Raw genomic sequence first — 27,805 nt, 5'->3', positions numbered from 1 at the left:
TCCGCTTCCTGTGCTCTGTAGTCCCCACACTTCTGCTACCACTGGGAACACCGGCTATAAAATTCTCCGCAGCAACTGCTGGAATCTGTGAAGACCTCTGCCCTGAAACAGAGGAGTGTTAATAAACCTCTAAGGCAGTCCATCAGGAAAAGGTAATTATTTCCTGACCATAGAGCTGTCCTTAAGACTCTCCCAGCATCTACAAGAGCCTTCCTCTCCCCGCTATTTCCAGCCCCCAACATCCTGCAGAACTTCAGGTGCATCGGCTCCTTTGCCCTCTCCCTGGAGTTTCATCACTGGACAATTTCCGGTCCAGGAGCCTCAGGAGTTTCTGCTGAAATTTCATTCTCCAGGTCATAGGAGCGAGAGTAACCAAACTGAGTTGTAGAGGACATGCTTTAATTCACATGGAAACTGCTAAGCAATTGGTGTGTTGGTGAGAGGACGGGCTCATTCACTGTAAAACCACGTATAAGCAGGGCCATGGTGACAGTCTCCTAATTTAACTTTTATGGATTTTTTCCCAAAGGTTCTATTTACCCATCAGACTAAAGACACATTTTATTTTACTTAGTTGAACTGTCAGAACTTTTTGATGTTGCATAGAACCATGTTATGCACATGCTCACCACAGCTCAATGATGACAACTTTAGTCATTAAAAAAAAAACAACCAGTCATATTGAAACTCGATCAATGATCCCCAGTAGAAACTCACCTTGTCATACCACTCTACAGTCAGGTTTCATATCCATCTCCCCAATTCTTTGGAGTGACTTCTCAAATAGAGGGCATTTGTTCTTCAAATGTACTATCTTCAACTGTCAAAGATTGCTTTGTAATTGGACAGTTCACTATAGGAAATGGAGTTCTTCTACTCTCAGGAAAAGAAGTGACTGTCGTCGGGCTTTGCATATGTTTCCTTTTTGAAATACCAACCACAGATTTTGTTTATGTCTATCTTTAGCAAGGACAGGAAGCCTATGATGAAATGGATGAGGGAATTGAGTCAATATGTTATAAGACTCAAGGGAAATATGTTCTAAATGATCCAGTGGTTTAAAAAAGTGCCCTGGAAAACCATGAATGTTGCAACATAGGCTTGCTTTCTCAGTAGCAGGGAGGCCGTTGCATGCCAAGCTCATTTTCTGTCCCTGATCAAAAGATTTGGGTGGGCCAGAGCTTTGGTCTGCATACAGAAAGTGTTTCTCTGTGTAAAAGTCTTCCTTGTTTGTACAAAGGTTGAGCTAGGAGCACTGACTGCTTAGAAGTACCTTGGTCTTAACCACCTTTATGACTTTGATTTTTAACTAAGGAGGTTTTATTAAGCTATCTAAGGAGACAGATGGGTGTCCAGGGGTGGTTTTATATATTCATGCCACTCTCTATGGGAGTAGCAAGCACTCTTCATCTGTCATTCATTTCTTCCAAGTTCTACTTCTGTATCATGAGGTTTCCCCATCAGTCGGCATAGGCCAGGTTGTGCTGCTGTGACAGCAAAAATGTAAGCACCTGTCATTGACCTAAGATTTGCTGATGGATAGCGGCAAAACTATTACCACAGGCAGAAAGTGTTCTTCCTCTTCTTAAGAGGGGATAATGTTTGACATGATAGCATCTCATTGTGAGGTGGCCAGTACACTCCCCAATGAGTTTCAGTGCAAATATACTTTTGTTCTTATAAACTGGTAAGATGTAACAGCGGGACTTATTTTATCGAAACACACTATTTAGTATACGAGTGAATTGATGAGCCGACAAACACCTGCACAGGTTAAGCAGTTGACTCAAGACTAGTGGAGGGCTAGGGAAGCCATGCATGACTTCCAAGACATGAGTTCGACTACTTATTTATGTTTGGCAGAACTTGAAAGATATGTTTTGTTTTCATTCAATACTGAGTCCTCATTCAAATATTCTGTATGCAGGAGCTTAGTGGAAGGAACTTGGCTTTTTTTGTTCCTTTTGGCAAAGAGAGCAATGTAACTTTATTTTAGAGGGTCCATTTGCATTGCAAATAGCGTGACCAACCATCTTAGTTTCCTTGGGACTTGGGTGTTTCCAAGTCCACTCTACCAAGAAAGACTCAGACAAATTGGGCCCCAAATTGCTGGGATGCTATCTCCTAGCAACATTTTGGATTTAGACAGCTTAGAGTCACCCTGTTCCTTGCAATTCTTTCTATCATAGTATCTATCACATTGTGTTGCATGCTCAGTGTCTGTGTGAACACAAACCTCTTAACTCCAGAGACCAAGAACTATTCCATTTTCTATTCCTACTGACTTGTGTAGTACCAACAACCTCAGAGGAGTACAGAGACACTAAGTTGATGAACAGTGTTTCTCGGAAGTGTTGGCTCTCTCCCTTGAGGTTGTGATCCCCCTCACGATGAAAAAAAATTTTTTGTCACGATTTTACCCAGATGCCAATTTAACTATGAAGACAGGTAGGGCGTCCTTCTTGACTGTAGCTACTAGCTTGTGTGAAGCTTTCACTGTGCCCACAGTATAAAAATTACATAAACTAAGCACCGAGTTTCAGCCTAAACTGATTCCTTATTAGACCAAACGAATAATCGAATCTCCTTGTTTGGTATTTGTTTAAAGACACAAGGTCATGGGACCACTGGTTATTTGAGGCTGTAGAGACGTATGTTGTAAATTTGATTTAGCTGTTTCTGGTCACTGGGTAGGCTGTGACTGAAGACCCAGGCTTCCCAAGTCTGCCCCCCAACCCCCTTGGGAATGCAGAGCAATGTGCCCTCCAAACCCAGAGGCAGGGAGAAAACCTCCGCAGGCATGCCTCACTGCTGGGCTGCGTGCATGCCCAGTTAAGGACAGCGAGCAGCAGATGGGCTGATTTGCTCCAAAGAATTAGAACCAGATATCCTCCCGACCAATATTTGCACAGCAGCCTAAGAGGTGTGCTGAGAAGGTGTCTGTGGTTCCCCGACTCCTTAGACATCATCACTTCCATCCATCATCTCTCCTAAATGACTAAGATTTTCTGAGACATACTTTAAAGTCCAAGAGCCCTGGAGGAGTTAGGGGGACATCACCAAACTTGCAGTCATGCCCATTTTCAAATTTCTCGTCTAGAAAATTGTTCTCATTACATTTCTCTTTATTTCTCCTTATATGATTCAACTTGTTCTTTGACAATATCAGATGCGTACAGAGTGTATCCTGTTCACTTTTCCTCCCACTCTCTTATCTCCCTCCTGCCTCTGAGGGGGAGATGAAAATTAAATGCAGCATTAAAATAAATGGATGAATCACTTAGGAAAGACATTGGGCTTATGGCAGTGAAGAAGGGGCAACTACGGTATGTTAATAGGTGCTTGAGTCATTGCTGAATTTTAATAGAATGAAGCCATCCCAGACAACCAAGTGGGAACACAGAGTTGCCACAACACTTTGTTCTTTACAGCAAATAGTCCAGGCCATTAGGAAATGTCAGTCATATTTACATCCCTGTTAGAACATGCTGACCCTCAACATTCACAGAGGCATTTACTGGGGTTATTACATGAGTCATTTACTTTCCTCACACTCCTCAAGAAGTCCTTTCATATCACTGGCTGTCCTGGAACTCACTCAGTAGATCAAGATGGCCTCGAACTCACAGAGATCCGCCTGCCTCTGCCTGCCTAGTGCTGGGATTAAAGGTGTACGCTGCCACCCCCCAGCTGAGCAAGAATAAACTTTTAATTGATAAAACGTATCAAAGGCATATTTGAAAAATGCTTATATGAAAAGAATACTGTATCATATGGAATGCTGCTTACTGGCTTGCTCTCCAGGGTATGTTCAACTTGCTGTCCTATACAAGCCAGGACCACCTGCCCTGGGATGGCATCATTCATAGTGCCCTGGACTCTCCCACATCAATCAACAATCAAAGAAATGTGTCTGCAGACTTACCTACAGGCAAATCTGATGCAAGCACTTTGTTAGTTGAGGTCCCCTTGCAGATCACCCAAACTTGTATCAAGTTAAAAACAAAAACAAACAAACAAACAAAACCTAGCACTCATGCCCAGAGGGTAGAAACTGAGTACGCAAGCTTTTCAATGGAATAAGTTCAACTTTTTTTTCAGCATATGCTCACTCAAACTTCTCAAGTTTGTTCTCTGTGGCTCTATTAAGGATGAAAACCAGGGAGCCAGTAACTGAATTTAAGGACATCTGAGGCTAAAAGTATAAAGAAAATCTTAACACATAACCAATGGTCCAGATACTCAGGATGCGTAGTAATGAATTTAATTATCATCCCAGAGATTCTCATTGATGAACAGGGCTCTGGACACACTAAATTACCACACAAATTATGGCCTTTTGAGGTGTTGGATGCTTGTACAGTTTAACTTGCAAACAAATTTTACAGCAAATTATTTTTTTGTTTTCATTTTATTTTCAGTGTATGGGTGTTTTTACTTGCACTACTCGCATACAGTGCCTAAGGAGGCTGGGAGAATGTGACCCCCCCCATCCCTGTACTGGAGTTACAGATGGTTGTGAGCCACCATGTGGCTTCTGGGAATCTAACCTGGGTTCTCTGGAAGAACAGTCAGAGCTCCTAACTGCTGAGTCATCGGTCTAGCCCCTACTAACAAATGATTTTTCAAATAAATTGTATCTTGAAAACAGGACCCACAGAAAACTCAGGGAACAGCCTAGACACAGGGGTGTGGGGATGGAGAGGTGCCTTGGTCCTGCCTCAACGAGATGATGGGACAGACTTCGTAGGGGATGCCTCATCCTCTCCTCGGAGCAGAGGAGCAGTGAAGTGGGGGGGGGGGGAGCAGGGCGAGAGGAGGGAACTGGGATTGGAATGTAAAAAAAAAAATAAATAACAAAATACTTCTTAAAAAAAAGAAAAGAAAACCCAGGGACAACAGTGAACTCATCCAAGAAGGCCTTAATTTACACAGATACAGTAGAAAATACAGGAATTGGAAGAAAAGTGAAGAACTATTGCGGTATTATACTCACCTCTGTAGTTTCTACATCTACTCAAATCATGGTTTAAAAAACTAAGTCCATCAGCCCACAGAATGGGAAAAGATATTTACTAACCCCACATCTGACAGAGGGCTGATCTCCAAAATTTATAAAGAACTCAAGAAGCAAGTCTCCAAAGGATCCAATTAAAAAGTGGGCTACAGAACTAAATAGAGAATTCTCAATAAAGGAGTCTAAATGGCTGAGAGGCACTTGAGAAAGTGCTCAACATCCTTAGCCATCAGGGAAATGCAAATCAAAACAACTCTGAGATACCATCTTACTCCTATCAGAATGGCCAAAATAAAAAACACCAATGACAGTTTATGCTGGAGAGGATATGGAGAAAGAGGAACACTCCTCCACTGCTGGTGGGAATGCCAACTTGTACAGCCTCTTTGGAAATCAGTATGGAGATTCCTCAGAAAAATGGGAATCAGTCTACCACAAGACCCAGCAATTCCACTCTTAGAGATATATCTAAAAGATGCACATTCTTAAACAAGAACATCTGTTCCACTGTATTCATAGCAGCATTATTTGTAATAGCCAGCCAGAACCTGGAAGCAACCTAGATGCCCCTCAACTGAAGAGTGGATAGAGAAAATGTGGTAGGTACATTTACACAAAGGAGTACTATTCAGTGGGAAAAAAACAATGGAATCTTGAAATTTGCAGGCAAATGGATGGCACTAGAAGAAACCATCCTGAGTGAGGTAACCCAGTCACAAAAAGACAAACATGGTATCTCCTCACTCATTATGGATTTTAGACATGGATCAGGGGAGTGCCAGCCTACAGTGCCACTGCCAGAGAGTCTGGGAAACAGGTAGGACCCTAAGAGGGATATGCATGGTACCTCAGAGAAGGGAGGACTGAGGCAAGGTCTCCTGAGCAGATTGGGAGCATGGGGGAGGGAGGGGAGAGGGAGCCAGGGAAAAAGAGAGGGGGACAAGAGGAGGGAAGGGGAGGACATGAGAGAGCAGGAAGGTTGAGTCAGGGGAAGAATAGAGAGCACGATGAGAGATACCATAGTAGATGGAATCATTATAGATTTGAGGAGAGATCTGGCACTAGTGAGATTTCCAGAGATCTATGAGGATGACACCAACTGGTAAACTAAGCAATAGTGGAGAGACTACCTTAAATGTCCTTCCCTGATAATGAGTTCGCTTATATGCCATCCTAGAACCTTCAACCAATGACTGATGGAAGCAGAGGCAGACACCCACACCTAAACATTGAACTGAACTCCTGGAACCCAGTGACAGAAAGGGAGGACTGATGAGCAAAGGTGTCAAGACTGGGCTGGTTTAACCCACAGAAACAGCTGACCTGAACAAGGGGGAGCTCTTGAATCCCAGACTGATGTCTGGGAGGGCAGCATGGGACTGATCCAGAATCCCTGAATGTGGGTGTCAGTGAGGAGGCCTAGGCAATCTATAGAGTCTTGGGTAGTAGATCAGTATTTATCCCTAGCATACAAATGGACTTTGGGTGCCCATCCCACAATGAGGGATGCTCATTCAGCCTGGATTCTTGTGGGAGAGCCTAGGCCCTGCCCTGGATGAAACGACAGACTCTGGAGATCCCCCATGGAGGGCCTTAGTCTCCCTGGGGAATGAAGTGGGAATTGGGTTGGGGACTGGGGGACTGTTAGGGGTGTGTGGGAGGAGAGGAGGGAGAGGGAGCTGGGATTGACATGTGAAACAACCTTGTTTCTTATTTAAATAAAAAATCTAAAAAACAAAAACAAAACAAACAAACAAAAAGCCTAAGCCCATGTGTGATGACTAACTGGTTGTCAACTTGACACACCCGCAGAGAGGGAACCTCAACTGGCATACAAATGGACTTTGTATGCGACCATAAGATTGGTCTTGATTGATATGGGAGAGTCCAGCCCACTCAGGGCAGTGCCAAGTGCTGAGATTAAAGGTTAAGATTAAAGGTGCTTGCCACCACCATGCCCAGCCCTTTATCTTCATTTTAAGTCCAGGGAGTAAGTAGTTCACGGTGGTTTGCATGTAGCTCAAAGACCGGCAGGTAGAGCATAGGTCTAGCACCAGGTGTGGCAATCTCGTGGCACCTGAGTTCTCAATCCACCAAAATACCACTCAGCTGCTAATCCCCAACCCAGGCCACTTTTGAATTTAGGCTTTGGCATACAAATTCACCTTAACCTTGATCACAACGTTTTGATTTTGTAGATTCAGTTACTTCAGACTCAAACGATCCGTTCCATTTTCCCACAGGACTCTTCATTTCCTGAATTCTTGCAACTAAAAAAAAAATGTAGCCCTGGCTGTTCTGGAACTCCCTTTGTGTCAGTCCTCCAGCTGTTTCCTGAGCTAGGGTTACAGGTGTGAACCACCACACCTGGCCTGCTTTATGTCCATTTTAACTCTGGCATTTCTTAGAAATAACACGTTTATCTGCATGTAGTAATGCAGGCACAGCAGGTGCTCAGTTTTGGGATTCCAGGGCAGGATAATGTTTTCAGATACAGTGCCAATTCTCACTAGGATGTCTGGGTGTCACTAGCTCTGTGGCTGCAGTAGGGTGTTTCCAGTGCAACAATGTCCAGCGACAGTCAGTGGCCGTGTGGTCACAGCCTTCAGGGAGCACAGTGTCTTCAGCTCTCTAAAGTGCATTCATTTGTTAATTCAGCAAGTATTTAAAAATACTGTGCCAATGTCTATTTTGGTTCCTGTGGAGAACATGGAACAAAGGATCTGAGTCCCCAGCTGTGTGCAGTAAGCTAGGTGGATGGTTGATACATACACAAATGGATTCTAGCTCAGGCAGATATGCAGAAAAAAAGCAAGCTCGGTAAAGAAGAAAAAGAAAAACTAAGATGAGGACATGTCATTCCATACAGGTGACCATGGACATTCCTGAGACGGTAACATTTAAACATGAAGGAAACCAGTATTCAGGGAAGAATAATCTAGATCAGTGGTTCTCAACCTTCCTGATGCCCGGAGCCTTTAATACAGTTCCTCATGTTGTGCTGACCCCTAACCATAAAATTATTTTCATTGCTACTTCATAGCTGAAATGTTGCTACTGTTATGAATTGTAATGTAAATATCTGTGTTTTCCAATGGTCTCAGGCAACCCCTGGGAGAGAGATCTGGACTCACAGATTGAGAACCGCCATTCTAGGCATCTAGAAGAGCAAAAGAATAGGTTTGGGGAAGCTACGTGCCCTGTCTGAGGTGTGTCTACGTAGGTGCAGAGGCAAATCAAGAGGGAAGGGATTTTGGACAGATGTGTTAAGATGTTGAGGACAAAGTGTCAGGGGGAACATAGATCAATGGTAATGTGTTTGCCCAGTTAACATAGGGCTCTGGCTCCATCCTCAGTACCAGCAAACAACAAAAACAACCAAACAGATCCAGAACAGGTAGATCATATACTGTCTTTTAAAATCATAGTCCCAACTCTGAGTCTAATTCACTGAGAAAAAGGGAGCCATCAGAGTGTCATGGGCTTCGAAGCTGACTCTGTGGAGGATGCAGTGGGGGCAGGGAGGTCAGTTAGCAGCTCCACAGAGGAGGGCCAGTGGAGGTGTGGATCTGGGTAACGGCAGAGATGGGGGCAAAATGGGATTGGATCTTGGTTGTAGATAGCACAAGGAAGGAAATAAAGAGAAATACATTTAAAACCAAGGTGTTGAGCTTGAGAAACTGGAAGTACTGGATGGATGGAGTTGCCTATTACTGAGTTAAGGAAATATTGTCACAGGGTGTTTGTCATGTGTGTATGAAGTATGAACATACATTTCACATATGGTGATAGGGAACTATTCTGATTAACCAAATCTTTGGATATATGGTCTGAGTATAATGTATCTTGGGAAGAGGGTAGTGCTAGAGTTCATATGGGTTTATACACAATGAAGACATTCCAAGTCTAAATGACCTAGATAGATAGATTAGGACTAATAAGGGACCACAGGACCTAACCCTGGAGCATTCCAGCAAACCACTTAAACTTGAAGAGATAGCTGGGTGTGGTGGAACAAGTCTGTAATCCCAGCAATTAAGGGGGATCAGAAACAGGAATTCAAGGTCATTCTCTGCTACACAGTTGGTTTGAGACTACTCTGGGCTACGTGAGACCTTGTAGGATGACCTGAGGCTGCCCTTGCTTGAGAGAGAGGCAACAGGACTTTCTTTCACGTTTTCTTACTTGTATGAGTCCCCTTTTTGTGCCTGCACATTTCAAATTTGTACCTTCTCTTAGTATATCATTTTCTAAGAATTCTTAGGCCACACTATCTGCTTTTCTGGCTTCCTACTACACTGTGAGCCTTTTGAGAACAAAGACCTAGTTATGACTGTCTGTAGATGTCACCTCAGGATGGTGCCTGGATCATGGCAATGATAATTATTTGTTATATCATAAAGGATAACAGTAGCATTCAATTTTGTGCCTGAGATATTCTGTTACCCGTGAGTTACTGGAGTAAGTAGAGCAGAGTGAACTGGCCTGAGCTAGAGACCCCCATCTATCCAGCAGAAACTAAATGACGATAACTGTCCCCACCTATAGTGTCTTCCTATCTTTATCCCTTTCCTGTCAAATAGCAGACTGAAGTCTATTTTCTCCAGAAAGCTTCTGCTGGCTATCCATCTCACAATCTGTTAGTCAGGCCCCTCCCTAAGACATTTCCTGTTAGCACTGGGAACACAGCTGTACATGTGCATTCTTGGATTTTATAGTTCTCCCTTCGCTGGCCACACTGCACCCTTAGAAATCATGTCTTTCATAAAATGAAACATTTGTGAAATGGTGCCATTAAAATGAAAGGCTGACCAGGAGCTTAGTATCAAATAAAATATAGTCTTGATCAATAACTTGTGAGAGCTTCAACTATAATCCACTAAAGCATAAAAAAACCCTACAAAACTGTACCAAGTACTACATAAAACAGCCATAAACACACCCCAGTTATACAAGAGGACCAGGGATGCTATAAAATGTATGAAAAGACTGTAATTATACCCTATGCTGTAGGCTTCCCCTAAACCAAACACATATATTAAGATGAGTGTTTTCAACCTATTAATGAACAGTAATGTGTTCTGTCTGTAAAGCACTAATAGGTTATTGGAGGATTATCCGGACCTTTTAACTAATGGTCACTCCTAGGAAGTTGGAAGTGATTGCCTTGCACTGTATAGTCTGTTCTCCCCAGAGCAGAGGCTTAGTAAGTAATCCTGTTGATCCCTGATTGTATCCGAATTAGTAGGCTCAAGAAAGGTTCTCTATCTATTGTTTAAGGAAAAAGCTGGCATTACAGTTCTCTAGAGGAATGGAACCTGGAGGGTCTGTGTATTGGATTGAATTAGTTATGTGATGGGAGGCTTGGGGAGTTTGATAATAGCCACATATATGCTGGAGGCACAGACTTAGTGGTTGGTTAGTGCTGAAATCAGAAAGGCACAGTCGCCCCAGTGTGATGCCTCAAGGTCTGTTCAAGTGCACGCAGGGAAGGTGAGGAAGACAGAGTCCAGTGGCCGTGGGCAGTGGCACCAACAATAGACATACCTACTGCCTGGCTTTCTTCCGAAGTATATTTCATCCAGCTCCCCCACCATCCCACTGAGTCATGTCTCCCCCACAGTTATTGTCCCATATGCAAATCTCCTCTGGAAATACCCACACAGACCTTCACCCTGTCTAGACATCTCTCAATCCAGCTGAGGAGACCGAGCCACAAACCTCCTCTGAAAAGCCATGAGTCTGCTCCATTCTTCCTGGGAATGGATCTTCCTTTAGCTAATTCTTATTGTGAGAGTAATAAGACAGTTGCTGAGTAGAAAACCACTACTACTACTATTATCTTCAGAGTGTCTGTGACAGGCTTTCTAATAGGTCTTGACTATCCTTGCATGAAAGTCAATAAGATAATGAACTTTGTTGAAGGCCTTCTGTGTGCTGGTGGGCCAGACATGGAGCTCAGGAGACACCGAGAGAGTGTCTGACTTGGCCCTTTTGGGAGTGCTGTGAGGTGTGGGTGTCAAGGAAACCAGTCATGCGCATTTTCTTTAGGATGGTAGCAGACTTTGTGTCCTCCTTTTAGGTGCCTTTGGTCATGTGGTGAATGGCTTTGTGATCAATACTGATCTGGGGGAAAGGAAGGACATTTGGAGGTGTCTTCTACTGAAATCTGAACATTGGAAATTACTTCATGTTTAATTAAGAAGAATCTCAATCCCATTGAAAATGTGACTATGATGATGATGTTGGGTGAAGACAGCATCATATATAATAGGGAATGGAAGTAAGGAAATACAAGGCTGGGACAATAATGGGAAGGAGCTCCCTGGCCTCCAAGGGTGGATCACACTGAATGATCTTTCAAAGAGGAACCAGGTTGAATATGCCCACTCAGATTTATATGGTTTAACTACTATTTTTTCTCAGAGCTTTTAAGATGGTCTTTTTTTTTCTATCAGGAGATAACAATTTACATATTTCCATGAAAACAGTGTGGATCCGCACGTGCAGTAGTTTTGTGGGCGAACAACTAGCTTCAGGGATGGGAGCATGTCCAAATAATTGTTCAAAAACCCCCACATGTACAAGCAAAGAATTAGTGAGCTCAGTTCAGATGTTAACAAGTGCATGAAATTTGGAAAGTTGTTGCTATGGAGCCAACCTGTCCACCTGTTCTGATTTAGACTGTGATTCCCAGGTAACATTTAGGTAAGTGTGAGTGCGGTGAGAAACGAGACTCCAAAGCTTTATCTGAGACGATGAAGCCCTGTGTTGAAATTATTAGTCTGAGCTTGTGTGTGTGTGTGTGTGTGCATGAGTGTGCTTGTATGTCTGAGTGTGTATGTGTGTGATGTGTTGTAAAAATACATTTCTAAAAAATAAGAAATGACCTTAGTGAAAATTCATCGAGCATGTGAGTAATCTCTGTTCCCACGGTGCTCCAGAAGCTGACGTGTTTCCAGACAATCAGAAGGACGCAGAGGCACGATGCCCATGCTGCAGAGACTTTCCCTTTACTTCTGCTGCCCTTCCCTCTGGTCATGAGATCTGCTTTCACAGACTTCTCTTTTGCTAGACCTCCTTCCTCTCAGTAAAAGGCAAACTTGTCCTATTTTGTGATGCTGGAGACAGAACCTAGGATTTAGTGTATGCTGGGCAAGTGCTTTACCACTGGGCTGCAAGTCCAGCCCCAGCCCCAGGGTGAACTCTTTAGCGTGACACTTGAGGCTCCTATAACACAACGTGGCTTTCAGGGCTCGTCCCCCAGCATTAGCCAAGCCAACTCACACCAAGCAGTCATGTGACACACTGCCCTTCACTGAGTGTGCTCTGTGGATATAACTCCACCCTTTTGAGCAGAGGATCCCCTACCTGGGAAGTAGTTCAAACATTACCCTTAAACTTTAAAAAAAAAAAAACTCTTCCAAGAGAGTGGAAGTCTCTGTATGGAACACTTCTCAAGATCCATCATCATTATTTGTTGAAACAGAAGGCATTATCAGCTGATGCTAAGGGTCCAGTGTCTTAGAGTGAAAAGCAGGTACCAAGTCCAATCGCATTTCAAGGGCAGATAGAGGCTAGACCACAAGAGCTTGGGGTTTAAAGAAGAGGTGCTGGCCTGGTTTTGTGAACTCATGATTTACTTCAGGGTAGAAGAAGCTGGAAGAACCAGAAAGAGGTTTTGTGAACTCATGATTTACCTCAGGGTAGAAGAAGCTGGAAGAACAGAAAGAGGATGTTTCTCTGACACCCTGTGCTGTGCATTTTTCCTCTGCTGCCTGCCCACAAGGACAGATTGGGAGGAGACATTAAGGAAGGGACCTTCAAGAGGGACATCTGAGATAAAACCAGAAGTCCCACTGGGATTGATAACCAATGGTTTTGCTCTTGAGAAGCTGAGGGTAAAAGGCTAGAGCTGGGCCACCTACCTGTCCACTGGCTGAGTAGAGGACAACTTTTCCTAACCAGAAATGATCTGTATTTGGTTTCATAGCAGTTTGTAAGAGATATGAATCGATCAGGTATGAGAATCAATGCAACAAAATAACCCAGAGCCTTTTAAAGACAACTGTAGGTCTTTTTATGAAAAAAACTTAGACATTTTGATTATATTATTTCCCCTCCCTATACTCCCCCTAGATCCTCCCTACCTCCACAACTTTATGCTCTCTCTCTCTCTGTGTGTGTGTGTGTGTGTGTCTTTCTCTGTGTGTCTCTGTCTCTGTCTCTCTCTCAAAAGCAAAAACAGAAACCAAACTAAAACTTCCTAAAATGAAAAGTCAAAAAACACAACACAGCAAAACCAAACGAAATGAAAAGCACCCAGGAAAACCAGGGAGTCTATTTTGTCTTCGCCAGCTGTTCCTGGGCATGGGGCCTGTCCTGGGTTGATACACTCCATGTTTCATTGAAGAAACCTGGCTTTCCCGCTTTCCGGCAGGTATGAATTACAGATGGCTTCCTGGTTAAGAGAGGGATCTTATGTCCACTTTCCCTTCTCAGTCCTGGATTTTGCCTGGTTTGGGGCCGTGCAGGTTTTGTGTGTGCTGTTACAGTCTCTGTGAGATAGCATGAGCATCAGCCCTGTTGTCTGGGGCAGGAAGAAGCTGTTTCCTTGATGTCATTCACTGCCTCTGGCCATTACCATATTTTTACCTCCTCTCTCAGGAATCCCTGAGCCCAGAGGGCAGGGGGTTAATAAAGACTTCCCACTTAGGGCTGAGTGCCTGGAGCCATTTTTGAACCCTGCTCAAGACAGGAGCTGGGCTCTGGTTTGAAGGTGTCAAGGCAGATGGTTTGGTGAAGGGGAGAATTAGAAGCCACGGGAAGGGCTATTACAAAGAGGCTATCCAGTAGGGTGCCTCTGAGGATGCATCTCCAGGACCCCCACGGGCAAAGTCATCTCCCAGATCCCCAGGAAGGGACTGACAGGTAAGAAACCTGGCTGTCTTTCCTGGCTCCAGGTCTGGAGAACCCAGACAGTGTAGGAAAGACATGAGGCAGAGAGGTGTGAGAGCGATGGCCAGCCATACTCCTTTACCCCACCACTGCCTTCTGTTTACACTGAGGTGGCCTCAAATGGGGACATTTGGCATTTATAGTGTTCCACGGAATTGAAAACCAGTCTGACCCCATGCTGGCTTTTGCTCTAAGAATATTCATGAGAAAACCATGGGAATCTGTCCAAGGCTTTGGATTTCATTCACTCTTCACGCAGTCCCACAAAATGAGATTGAATTAGTCATCCTTAGAGTAGGGTCTCAGGTCAAGCAGCTGCTTTTTCAAGGCCGAGTTTGTAGATCGGTGGTAGAGTGTGCTGACCCATGTATGAGGCCCTGAGCTCAGTAACCAACACTGGAGAAAAGACTCCATCTACTTGTTCAATACATCATTGGAATCTGTTTATTAATTTACTGCTTCTTCATCCTGAGAACTTGAGAGCAGAGGTCATAGATTATAGTCCTCTTCATATTAGCTAGGGCTTCATTACTGTGTTAAAAATGCCAGGACCACAGCAGCTTGAGGAGGGAAGGATTTATTTCAGTCTACAGTTTGTAGTTCATCATGCAGGGAAGTCAGGGTAGAGACCTGGAGGTAGGAGCTGAGGCGGAGGCCATGGAGGGGGCTGCTTTCAGGTTTGCTTCTTGTAACTTGCTCAACCTTCCTTCTTAAGTACCTAGGAGTGGCACCACCCACAGCGGGCTAGGTACTCCCACATTAATCAAGGCAAAAACAAAACAAAATCCATCAGGCTTTCCGACAGCCTGATTTTATGGAGGCATTTCCTCAATTGAGGATCTCTCTTCTCATCTGACTTCCTATGTCAACTTGACAGAAAACTTGCCAGCCAGCACAGTCTTTAATGAGGCAGTCAGTATTTGATTTATAGTAAATATTTGTTGGATGATTAAGTGAATGAATTGAGTGTGGGGAGCTGATGAGGTCCCGAGTGAATGTGTAATACCGAGATGAGCACAGCCATGTCAAAGATTCCGATGCTTCAGACCTATAGGGATGGCAAAGCCCCCATTCCCCCACCGCATGGTCTCTGGAAGGATGTTGACAATGTATGCAGAAAGTATTAACTGCACACACACCCCCAAGATGGCTGCCTCAAGATGGCGGAAGCCGGAGATTACTTCCCTATGGAGACCTCTTCCTCCTGGCTTGTGCTATATATAAGAAACTTGCTGAGTTTCCAGGTCACTACTGGTCTGGCTCCATCCAAGTGTACAGCCCATTGGAATGACCTCAGCGTTTCCTTGTGTGTGTCTAATGTTGTTGCTTCATTCACCCCAGTTAGATCAAGACCTAAGCCACGTAGGTTGTGACAATTGAGATTATTGAAAACAGTGTAATACAATGAATGGTTCAGGTTTGCACTTATTGGTGTTGGGCAATTTGATCAGTTACTTAACCCTATAAAATTTATTTACTTTTTTGCCTTTGTTGGTGACAAAACAAAAAGTTCTAACCTCATTGGAGTTATTTGAAGATTAGATATGTAATAACTGTGCAAAATGCCTAGTCCAGTAGCTAGAGCCTAATAGGGCTGATAACTGAAGGTTGTCAGTTAATTGTCATTAACATTGGGTTGATCGGAACATACTGAACACTCCCCATTGCCAAATGGGCCTGGTGCCCTTGATCTGAACAGTATGTCCTTGACCCAATGTTGGCTTACCTTGACCTTGATGTCTGGGGGATTTTCCCTCTGGGGGGGCAGTGTGTGAGGGGACTGGTTTTCTGCTGGTTTGGGCTGCTTTGCTTCCTCTGTACTGAAGTTTTCTCTAAGGGAAAAACTGCTTTGTCCTAGATACTCACTGAAGCCTTCTGCTGTTGAAACCCCTGTCCCCTCACCCACGGAGGTGTCCAGGTGTCTTTCTTACTGGTGAGTCATTCTGGGGAATCCATGACCCAGGTCATCCCGTGTCTGGAATTTTTCAAAGCTGTTTTGTGGCTTTGTTAACCCATTCCTACTGACTGTCTCTACCTTCTAGTAATTTGTTGCCTTTTCTTTTCTGTCTTGTGCACTTTGCCTGAAGTAAAGTTCCTTTCAGTATCATTTGTGCAACAGGCAATGGAGATTTTGGGAAAGCTACAGTGACAAGTGATCACATAGAATCTACATATGCTTCTCATTCATTTTAAAAATGTGTTCTGAAAACAATTGATTTGGGGATATAAAATGCACATGTTCATATTTTTATGGTTTGGATCATTTTCTATGTTTCCTACGTTTCCCAGGCTGATCTTAAACTCACAGTACTACACTGCCTTTGGCTTCCCCAGTATCTGGGACAGTAGGTGAGCACTACTCTATTCGCCTTGTGCCCATATTTCCTGTGGTGATTTTAAAGAAAATGGCCCCAAAGGGAGTGTCACTATTAGGAGGTGTGATCTTGTTGGAGGAAGTGTGTCACTGTGGGGGCAGGCTTTGAAATCTCTGTTGCTCAAGCTTCCCTCAGTGTGACAGTCAGTCAACTTCCTGTTGCCTCTGAATCCAGATGTAGCACTCTCTGCTCCAGCACCATGCCTGCCTACTCGATGCCAATTAAATGTTTTACTTTATATCAGTTGCTGTGGTCATGCTGTCTCTTCACAGCAACAGGAAACCCTAACTAAGACATCTCCATACATGTAAAGTTAAAAACTGTAAAGCTACACATGCCGTTTTGCAAAGATGAACATGCAGAAAGTAAGTACTTCAGTGTTTGGTAAAGTAGTGATCACCAGGGGCTGATGCCATCAGAGAGGGCTCTGTGGTGGTGGCAGCAATTTTTCTAGGCTCTAAATAATGCAGTTTCTTAAAGACAGGGATCAGTTTCTATGTCATTTTTTTTATCAACAATCACACATGACTTGTAGTATCAGTTACTTTGAGCTTCTCAACATATTTTTCCTTCTTAAACGAAGCTAGTCTGAGAGAAGGAAGCAGTTTGCAGAGAGAATTAATGACACGACGAGCCAGGTCAGCTATATTTAAAGCCAGATGTCCCAGACTTCCAATCTGGAAGAGCCAACAACTTCCCTTCCCCACCACATACACCCCTTTGCCTTTTGTTACTGTTTGTTTGTATTTTATCAGTTTTAGTAGAGTTTCAATCACTTCTCCCTGAAAAACTACTACAGTAAGAAGCTATGCTGATCTTGGACCTGAAGTTGAACACCATAGTGAGCAGAGATAGAGCCCCAGGAGAGCTTATGGCCAATGATATTAGCATATTTTAATTAGAAATCAAAATAAAAACCAAGAGAGATATCATCTCATACCAGTTAGAATACTATTATTTAAAATAAAAAAGGTGTACACACCTGTACCTTGGCACTTTAAGAGAGGCTGAGGCATTGCAAATGGACTGCCAGAAATTGGCTCTAGGCAACTTGGGCTGTAGAGAGCTATCACTCTGTCTCTCACTCACCTCTGAATGGTGGAGAGGATATGGAGGAAAAGAGAACTCTTACACACTGTTGCTGTGCACATAAATTAGTATAGCCCTTATGGAGCTAAATGCTGGAAGTTATTAGAAGAAGTGAAAATTGAGTCACCATATTGTCTACCTCTCCCATTACTGTGTTCAGAGACAAAGGCAGCTTAAGGGATGGATTTATTTTGGCTCATGATTTGAGGGTTCAATCCATCACGGTGGGAAGATGTGGTGCCCGGAGCAGGAGAAGGCTGGACACCTTGTAGCAACACTCGGGAGGGAGAGACAGGCACCCTGGGAATGATGTTTTATTCCCATTTCCCTTACTTTCAGTCCTTCAGGCCCCAGCCCACGGGCCGATCCCACTCAGTCAGACGGGATCTTCCCTTAGCTCTGGCCTCTGGGAATACCATCACAGAGACACAGCATGCTGAGAGCTGTGTCTTCTAGGTGATTCTTCACTCCAGTCAAGATCAATCGTGGCACCAGCAACGCACTTCTAAGTATTACATCCACAGGAACTGAAGTTAGAACGCTAAAGATATGCTTCATGCCCATGTTTATTATGACACCATTCACAACAGTGGAGGTCAGGAATCAGCATAGGTATCTGAGTATTGACAGATGAATGAATAAAGAACATGGGCGATACACATGATGGAGTTTTAGTTAGCCATAAAAAAAGAGAGAGAGAAAAAAAGAAAAGAAATTGTTCCATTTGTAGCAAAATGGAAAGTACTAGAAAGGACATTATATTTAGCATAACAAAGCAGACACAGAAAGACAATCAGAGCATCTTTTTTTCTCAAATGTGGAAGCTCAAATTTGACCTGAAGAGTGATTATTAATGATTGGAAAAATATATACATGGCAGGGAGGGAGGAGAATAGGGGGAGGGGTTTGATCAGTGCACACAGTTCACATACACGGAAATAGCACAACTACCCTATTAATAGGAACAATTAATGTGATTTAATAAGAAAAGAGTCTAACTTGAAATTATGACCAGAAGGTTGTTTCTCATTAAGTTCACTGGTGCCAGATAACTCTTATCCTTTGACTCAAGGCAGAGTAGGAAGCTTCCCTTTGGAGCTTGTTATTTTTCCTCACAGCAGATGAATTATTTGTAAGCAAAAATTAAAGGTAAAAATCAATTCCCATCATCTTAAAAAAAAGTGGTGAGCACATCCCCAGAGTTATGAGAGCTGCAGAGTAACTCATCTATAGAGTGCTAGTGTAAGGCGGAGCCCAAGGATTCCCCACAAATCGAGGTTCAGGGACCGGATGCTTCAGTTTACATAGATGGGTATGTTTTTGCTGCGGCAGCTGAGGCAACATGATGGATCTTTAGATAACACAGCAACCTACTTCAGTATAGCTAATTAATAAATACACGGTGGGAATGCTGTTGTCTTCAGTGGTTTTGATGTATTAATTACCACACCCACATTCTAGAATTAGGTGCTACTGTTGTTATTGTTCGTATGTGCCCAGATGGAGAAATGGAGGCATGGAATTGTTAAGCCAGGATGCACACACATACAGCTGGATCCGAGCACAGGTTATTGCGGTACATGGCTTAAGGTTATTGGTCAGTTTACAGAAGTGTATGTTGTGGTTCAGCAAATCTCACATATCCATTGACAAGCCAGAGCACTAGCGATTAAGGCAAAAATACCCAGATGCCAGATAATCAGGAAGACAGAGGAAAATCAAGGTCTGCATTTATCGTGGTGGTGGCTGCCTGGGCTGTACTTGTGAAGTTTTAAATAATATAGTAAAGTTTTGCTATAAATATGAAAATCTGATGATGAAATCCATTCTTTTCTATGCTAATTGAAATTTAATAAAAGAGGGAAAGATGTTGTTCTGAAAAGCAGCTTCGGTGACTATGATACCCCTGAAGTTACTTACGTTGGTGGTGTTGGGAGCGTTTCATCCACTTGTTTGGTTCTGATGTCACTCTGTCACTGTCCTGCAATTTTCCCTCACCTGGCTCTCTTCAGCTCCACCCCCTTCTTTGTTAGCAGGTCCTGCCTGTGTGCAGCCATCAAGGGGCAGGATGCTGAGCACACCGTGCCTGATGGGCTGGGAAGGGCTGGGAAATGAGACGAAAGGCGAGCCCTTGCCTGTGTGGCCCCAGTGATCAGGTCCCTTTCATTTCTGCCAGTCCCCTCCGGTTCTCATCAGAGTCCTTCTCGACCACCTTTCCAGCTTCCCTGGCTTCCAGCTGGGCTCAGAACATCTGGGACCTTAGTGCTGGCTATTCTGTCTGGAATGGGTTCCCTCAAATAATTCCTACCCCCTTTAAGACTTGCTTCAAGAATTCCCTTCATGAATCTTCCCCGGTCCCTGAATTAAGTTTCCATCTTTTTTTTTTTTTCTACTACCATGTTCTTGTGGGCATGTTTTCTTCTTCTCGGTTGCATAGCACTTGCCAATTTTTTTAGCACAACTTATAATTAACTTATTTATTGCTTATGTATTTGTCACCTCTGCATGCCTGTTGGAATGTTGGCATTATGAGAACAGAGATCTTGGTTTTTTTCATTCATCTGCCTCACACACCTAGAAAAGTATGTAGCATGCTTTGGCCAGGAGATAAGTAATTGTTAGAATCAACTTATAATGAAAAGGATAGTGGGGCTTCTGTGAGTGTCTTCCTTCTCTAAGGGGAAGAAAGAAAGCGAAACTGCCTGATCTTGCCTACGGCTTATTTTCTGGCTGATTTGTGAGTTTCTGGGACTCTCACCATGTGAGGAAAAGTTGCATCTAGGAGAATAAAGTCCTGCTCCAGAGTTCTGCTTTGGTTTAACTTTAGAATCAACATCAGCAAAAATCCAGTTCCTACTTCCTGCTTGCAAAAAACAAAACAAGAAACACACTTTTCTTTAAAGCCAGTATTGGGGATGCTCCAATTTGCATCTAAATGTATCCTCAACAGATGTAATCTTTTATTAAGTGACTGTTAGATGCTAGTGATAGCAACAATGATAACCAGTTCCTAAAACCCTTAACATATTTGCTGAACAGTAAAGGGGATGGGAACATCTTTCTTCTAAAGAGGGACTCTTGCCAGGGCCACAGAAAGACCGCGTGTCTCCAGGAGAAGTTTGGTACTTTCCAACCTGCTCCCTAGTCTCTGAGGAGGCAAAGGAGCTGGAGGCTCAGTCACCAGTGGTCACAATCACACCCAAGTGGCAAAAGCGCCATGGAAAGGTCTCCATTTTGGGGTTGGTGGACACATTTAAGTGCTTGGAGGTGCTGGATGGTGCTGGGAGTGGGGCATTGCGCAGGGGGGATGGGAGCCCTCCCCACTTGTATCTGGCTGTTTCTGAACAGTAGTTTTTATATAAAAAGCTGCTACTGTGAGAAAAGCACTTTCCTGGGATTTTAGGTTGTTGTAGTAAGTTACTGAGCCAAAGAAGAAGGGACCATGAGCCCCCAAGTTTGTAGGCATTTTGTGTGTAACTGACCTCTGAAGTGGGGGACAGTCTTGGGGAATGAATCTTTAACCTGTTCAGTCTGAGTTTGATTCCAGAAGTTAGTAGAATCGAACTGTTGGAAAAGATACCTCAGGTTTGGTGTCAGGACAAAAATCTTCCACTATTTTTGTGTCATAAAACCAAGGATTTGGTAGCACAATAATGGCAGATGAGGACCCTTGATCCCCACATCTGCACTATGATCAGTTACAATTAATAAAAGTTACCAAATGGACTTTGGAGATGCAGACAGACCTGACCCCTACGGACATGTGAGAAAATACGAAGCAATGCTAGACTTGCTAAGCGCTGCACTGTCTTGACTATAGTTGTCAATGGTTAAGATGAATCCATGGCAGACGGAGAACAGACTCTGGTCAGTTTGTGCTTAACCCCCCCCCGCCTCAAAGCCATCCACAGAGGGGAAATTATACTAAGACAAAGAAAGCATGTCTAAGGACTTTGTCACCAAGAAGGTAGACCATATGAGGGAAAGGCAAAACCTGGAAATTAATTAAGCTAGGCATATTTATCAGGCTTTTCCTTTTGGGTCACCAACCAGCTCCCAAATCATGACACAAAAATTTATTATTAGTTATGAATGCTTGGCTTAGATTAGGCATGATTTTTTTTACTGGCTCTTTTAACTTAAGTTAATCTGTTTCTCTTTATCTTTCTTTTGCCTTTCGGCTTTTTACCTTTGTTCCTTCTGTATATCTTGCTTTCACTGCTTCCCTTGTCTGCTGGCTGGTATCTGCCTGGCTTCTCCCTCGTTCTCGCCTCCTCCTCCTCCTCCTCCTCCTCCTCCTCCTCCTCCTCCTCCTCCTCCTGTTCTCATTACTCCTCTTTTTGAGCCTAGATTTCTCCTCTTCTTTACTCTCTCTGCCTGACAGCCCTGCCCATCCTTTCCCTAACTAGTTATTGGCCATTCAGCTTTTTATTAGACCAATCAGGTGCCTTAGGCAGGCAAGGTGAAACAGATGCAACACATCTTTACATAACTAAACACACATCTTTGCACAATTAAACAAAAGCAGCATAAAAAAGTAACACACCTTTACACAGTTAAATAATATTCCACAGCATAAACAAATCAAAATAACTCAAAGATGCTGCTTTTGCAGAGGGCCCAAATTGTGTTCCCAGCACACTTGCTGGGCCATTCACAATCACTTGTTCCAGCCCAAGAGGATCCAACATTGTTTTGGCCTCTACTGGCATCTGCGCTTACATGTGCATATGCCCACACGTAGACACACATGTATACACATAATTTAAAACAATTCCTTAGAATGGTATAATGAAATTAAAATTCTTTTGTTTGCATAATAACAGTACTATGTAATCGCTTAGTTGCACACACTTACATTCTATTTAATTAAATATTCCCAACTGTGTGAGATATAAATTATAACTGTTATCACTTTCGACATGAGGAAATTATGGCTTGGGAAAGTCATATTATTTTTCCAAGATGTAATCAGAGTTGTAGGGACCTGAGTTAGAGTCCTGACTGTAAATCGGAACTGTAGAATGGCTCTAGTATCCACTGGACCTGGAGTTGCCTTTCCTTTGCTTTTAAATAAATGATTGACCTTTTCAATCCTCAGTTTCCTCTTCTGTAAAATGAGTATAAAATCTTACTTCCCTCAGCTTTTTGGTAAAGGAGATCTTTACTTAGAGAGAAATGCTTCATCCACAGGTAGTGTATGTTTCTAGGAGTATGGATAAAGGAAAAAAGGAGAAACAAAATGGAGTAATGATGGCTTCTTATATGGAAGAATTAAAACAATAGTTCTCACCTGGGCCCAGTGACACAGGATGCCAAAGCAGAAGCAACACAGGCTCAAAGCCAGCCTGGGCCACTTCTCAAGAGATAAACATATGAATTGGCTGGAGAGGTGGCTTAGCAGTTAGGAGCATTGGCTGCTCTTCTGGAGGACCTGGGCTCAATTCTCAGCACCCACAGGGTGGCTCACAAACTGTCTGTAACTCCAGTTCCAGGGGACCTGACACCCTCACACAGACATACATATAGTGAAAACACCAGTGAACATGAAATAAGATAAAATAAACATGAAAATACAACCACAGTGGTTCTTAATGGAACAATGGCATTCCGTCTAGGACAGCCCCTACCCCAGAGAACTGGCTGATCCAAGTATCACCAGTATGGATGTTGAATAATTGTATTAAAACAAGGATTAATCCAGATAATTTTAATGATCCAGGCTTAAAAAAATTGCTTCTCTGGGCAAATAATTTGAAAATAAGGAGACAGTGTATTACCTTTGCAAGAGCAGGACACAAAACATAAATTTTAGAAAATGACCTAACTTATATTGGACACACAGCGCAAATGACAACCTGGAGGCTTTAAGGAGAAAGAACATTTGTCAGTTTTGGTTCAATTTCCTGTGGTGTGAGGGGACAGCTCTCAACACTGCCTCCTAGGGTTTAATTGTGTTTTCATGTGATGACACAGTCCACAGGATGCCTAAGCCGAGTTCCCATAATTCACTGAGTACTTTAGAGCAATCAGAGCTTTTTAGTGTTACCAGTAGAGTATGACTTGATAAAAAAAATTATAGAAATTTTGTCTATGTGGTCAAGAGGATAATTTGGATTTATTGTCATAAAGACTGGAATGCAGTGTGCTCTCGATTTCAGATCAGATTCTGCACTCTTTATGAAGCTTTAGTCTCCTTTAATTTGAATATTTCAAACTAATTATATTTCCCAGATTCCCACACACCAGCCCACTTAGAGGTTATTGATCATGATGAACTAATGTTTTTAGATTTATGATCTGAATAATTTATATCATGCAGCCCACTTTGCATTAGCGGCTTCTGCGAAAGGATAGAGCAAAGCAATCTTGTGCCGGCTTCTATCCATGTTTGAAGAACTTCCTGTATGTGTGTTAAAATCCATCCCCATAGGCCCAGAGATGTCAGGTTTTATAACATGCAGATGTCGAGAGCCTTTGTAAAGGGAGATAGTTTTTAAATGGGAAGCATTATAGAAAGATACATGGATGCAAGGAAAGCCCAGCCTCGTCACTCTGCCTCAGGCTCTGTTCCAGGAAGGATCTAAAGATGCTGGTCACACAGTCAATCAGGGACAGGACGTGTGCTTCTCTGGTCCTACCAGGGTCAGCTTTGTCACCATGGCTGGGGGTGAATATTGGGTATGGCGTCAAAAGAGGGTGGGTTATGGAGACAGGAGGTGTTCATTCATTCGTTCATTCACTCATTCATTCCACATGCACTTACTTATTTCTCTAATTAAAAAAATTCTAAGATATAGCTATCTCAGTACACAGTTTATTGTTCAGCTAGTACATGCCAGGCACCATTTCTGTGTGTGCCAGGGAGCAGTGGTGAAGGAGGAAGAGAGGCAGAGAGGAGAGCCTGGAGCGATGCTGCTCAACTTTACAGGTGGGAGGGAGAGACTATTAATTTTCTGGATTAATGATTAGACAAACGATACGTTAGCCACAAACACAATGGGTTCTGAGTATTATGAATAATTGGGACAGCTGGCACTTGTACAGTCTCGCTCAGTATGAAAAACCCAAGACGCCCTAAAAAATAAACCAAAGGCATGACTCGAGGCTGACAAGCTGCATATATTTAAATATATATCCAATTAGGTGGGAGGTCCCAGGCCTTTAGAAGATGTGGTATCCCATAGCAGGCGGTGGGTATGTCTCTTTTAAGCAAATCAGAGAGGCTGGAATGACAGCCTGGATGTTAAAGAGTCCAGACTGGCACCACCTCCCGAACGCGTCTGTGTATAAGGTGGCTTTATAAAATTAGGTGACGTTTGGTGAGGTGGTCAAGCAGCTATGGTGAAGAACGGGGAGTTGAGGCCACAGGTGAGGGATGCTAGAGGGAAGAAGCCTGGACTGGCCTCCACACAGAGCTGCCCTGGACAGGAAGTGATAGGCATCCCCTGAGGAGAAGGGACGGGAGTCAGGAGGAGTGTCAGGTACTAACCTTCTGTCCTGTCCATAGCTTTGTTGGACTGATTTGCCTGTTGCAAAGTATTTTCCAGGGTTAGAAATGGAAAGAACAGAGATGGTGTCATGGGAATTGCTGTGGGCTTCCTACTGGCCTGGGGTCCCTTTTCAGTGACATAAGATACACCTAAATTAGAAGAAAATAAATATATCTCATTTCTTCTCTTCCCCCACTCCTGGGCCTTTTGTGATGAAATGATCTTTGTGTAACTGCTGGTTGAGGTAAACCATGTTTTAACTGGGCCAAAGGCTGAGGAGTGGGTAATAGTTAAGAAGTTATTGATAATATTGACAATGCTACTAAATTTGAGAGTTACTCCTTAATGTCCCAAATCAGGTCCAGCTACCTATCTTCAATAAGCCAATTAAATGTGGAAAGCAGAAAATGGAGATTTATTCAATGTGGCACCATTGGGAAGAGGAACAAAATGACTCAGTGAGCCCGCAAGTCCATGTTCAGGGTCCTGAAGTAGGATCAAGGTTTAAGAGAGGGCCAAGGATGCCCACATCTAAGCAGTTCTGGCCAAGGTGTGGTCCCACCTGCCACTGACCCATCTTCTGGGCGTCACTCCCATCCCATAAGGTGGGCTGACAAGTTGTTGGAGCTGTGTGGAGTCGAGTTCCTCGTTTCCTTTTTCCAGCTCAAGATCCCTAGGGAATTCCATTTCTTTAGGGTTCATTGTTTTAAAGGTCTGGTGGGTCAAGAGACACAAGTGTCTCTTTAGAGCTGTGGTTGTCAACCTTCCTAACGCTGTGACCCTTTAATACAGTTCCTCATGTTGTGGTGACCCAAAACCATAACACTATTTCATTGTTACTTCCTAACTGTAATTTTGCTACTCCTATGAATTGTAATGGAAATGTTTGCATGACATCTGATATGCAGCTCCCAAAGAGGTTGAGGCCCACAGGTCTCAACCCACTGCTTTAGAAGCACTTCATTTCTGCCAGACTAGTTACAATGGTTCTTTCTGCTTCAGATTGGAGAAGAAAAATGATAAACAAGGCCACAAAACAAAAAGAAACTTATGGGGAAAAAAGACAAAAAGGACAGTGTATGTGTTGGGGCACACATACTGAAAAGCTAAAATGAAGAACAGATGTCTGTGAGTAGACACGATTTGTTTGTTTGTTTTAAAACTTTGCAAAGCATGTGGCATGAGGAAGATGGCAAGAGGCACAAAAATAAACAGCAGCAATTTAAGATCATAATCACAGGAGCCAAAATAAGAGGTGAATTTGGCAAAAGACCCAGCTAACTTTAGAGGCAGTTCCTTCAGACACTTCCTTTAAATCTTTCAGAACCTAATGAGGTCCTAAATGTCTGTGTCTTAAATATACAGAGGCACGTTTCACTGGTGTGCATTTTCCTGTGGAGAGAGCTGAGACTTGGAGATGTGTTCTGTGGCTGTCTCTGGGAGGACAGCTTCTAGTACATTTTAGTTTTATTTGGCTGTTAAAGCTCAGGCGAGCTGTAAGCAGATAGAAATTGGTCTACAGAAATAACATGGCTTCCTGGAACTTAAGGGGAAGGAAATGGGTGGTTTCTTTAATTACTATAGCATTTATTTGTGTATGTGTTATAACAAAAATAGACGTTTGCTTAATGTCCTCAGGAGGGACGGTAAATCTGGAAGAGAATGAATTCTGATACTCTGTACAGTTGTGTTGAATGTACTTGGTTAGGACATTGCTCTTTGTTTGCAGTATCCTGGTTAGATCAGGGTGGGCTGAAATTTGTTCCCTGATATTTAATCAGTTGAAATCCAAGGGCATTATTATTTACATATGGAAAGCGGATGTGTTTAAAGTAGGCAAGAAGGCTTATTTGTAACAAAGACATGATGGAGGATGGCAAGATGAGTGTTGGTAGGAACTTAATTAATTGATTTGCTAATTATTCTTTTCTGCTAGGTGTGGAGGCACTTTTCCTAATGAGCAGCAGAAACGAGAACCGTGGAGAGCAACTTTAACACAGTCATAAGCAAGGGTCTCCTGACCATTTTCGGGTGTTTTGGGTTCCTTTTATAATGAAATTGTGGACTTGGTGAAGTAGAAGGACTAAATATCTTCCTATATGTGTGTTTATTTATCAGTTGATGTTACTTAACTCAAGTCTGGACTGAATACATTTAATGGAATTGGCAAGAAGCTAGATGACATCTGGGTTTAAAAAAATCAAAACGTTTCTACTAGAAAGGGTGGGGGCGGGGAGTCAAGAGGAGGCTTCTTGGTTAAGAGCATTTCCTGCTCTACAGAGGACCCAGGTTTGTCAGTCAGCTCTCAACCTCCTGTACCTCAGAACTAGGGCATCTGATGTTTCTCTGGCTTCCAAGGGCACCTACACTCATGTGCACACACACACACACACACACACACACACACACACACCTGAACACCCTCATGCCCACACCCATATATACACATATACATACCACATGCTCAGGAACAAACACACAAAGACATCAGTAACAGACAGATCCCTGCTCGTTGGTCTGGAAGCTTCACCCATTTTGTTCTGCTGGCCCATGCACTTGAAATTCTTCTGTATTTGGAAGTCATGAAACAGAATAAAATCTTAAAACCTTCAGGAGGTTCCATGCCCACATTATAAGCACAGAGTCATTTTTACTTCCATGCATTCCCGCTCATGATCCTGCCTGGAATCTTTGTTCTATCCAGGGTGTGTCTCCTTTGCAGTTTCCTCCACAGCTAGATTCCCTCCTGACACCAAGGTCTAATTCAGGCTGTGGCCCAGAATGACATCTCTTATCCCACCCCAAAGTGTACATCTCCTCCCCATCTCAGTTTAATCCGCTTCCCTGCCTGAGTGTAGGCGGGGTGACGGTAC

At 43.2% G+C, this 27,805-nt stretch overlaps 1 long non-coding RNA gene across 2 annotated transcripts; it reads left to right on the top strand.

The window, feature by feature from the left end:
- LOC106022072 lies at nt 1-27,542 on the top strand. 2 transcript variants are annotated; one of them, XR_005880471.1, is made up of 4 exons: nt 1-152; nt 15,834-15,908; nt 25,935-26,060; nt 26,869-27,542. It is a non-coding gene; the product is annotated as an uncharacterized LOC106022072 (long non-coding RNA). The 2 variants fall into 2 exon arrangements; XR_001197139.3 differs by lacking the exon at nt 1-152 and adding an exon at nt 13,329-13,457.
- Nucleotides 27,543-27,805: the final 263 nt, after the last annotated feature.

This window comes from Mesocricetus auratus, unplaced genomic scaffold (genome assembly GCF_017639785.1).
Source record: "Mesocricetus auratus isolate SY011 unplaced genomic scaffold, BCM_Maur_2.0 Super-Scaffold_100011, whole genome shotgun sequence".
NCBI classification, from domain to species: domain Eukaryota; kingdom Metazoa; phylum Chordata; class Mammalia; order Rodentia; family Cricetidae; genus Mesocricetus; species Mesocricetus auratus.
Note: the sequence above shows the minus strand (reverse complement) of the source record. Positions and strands in the feature narration are given on the sequence as shown.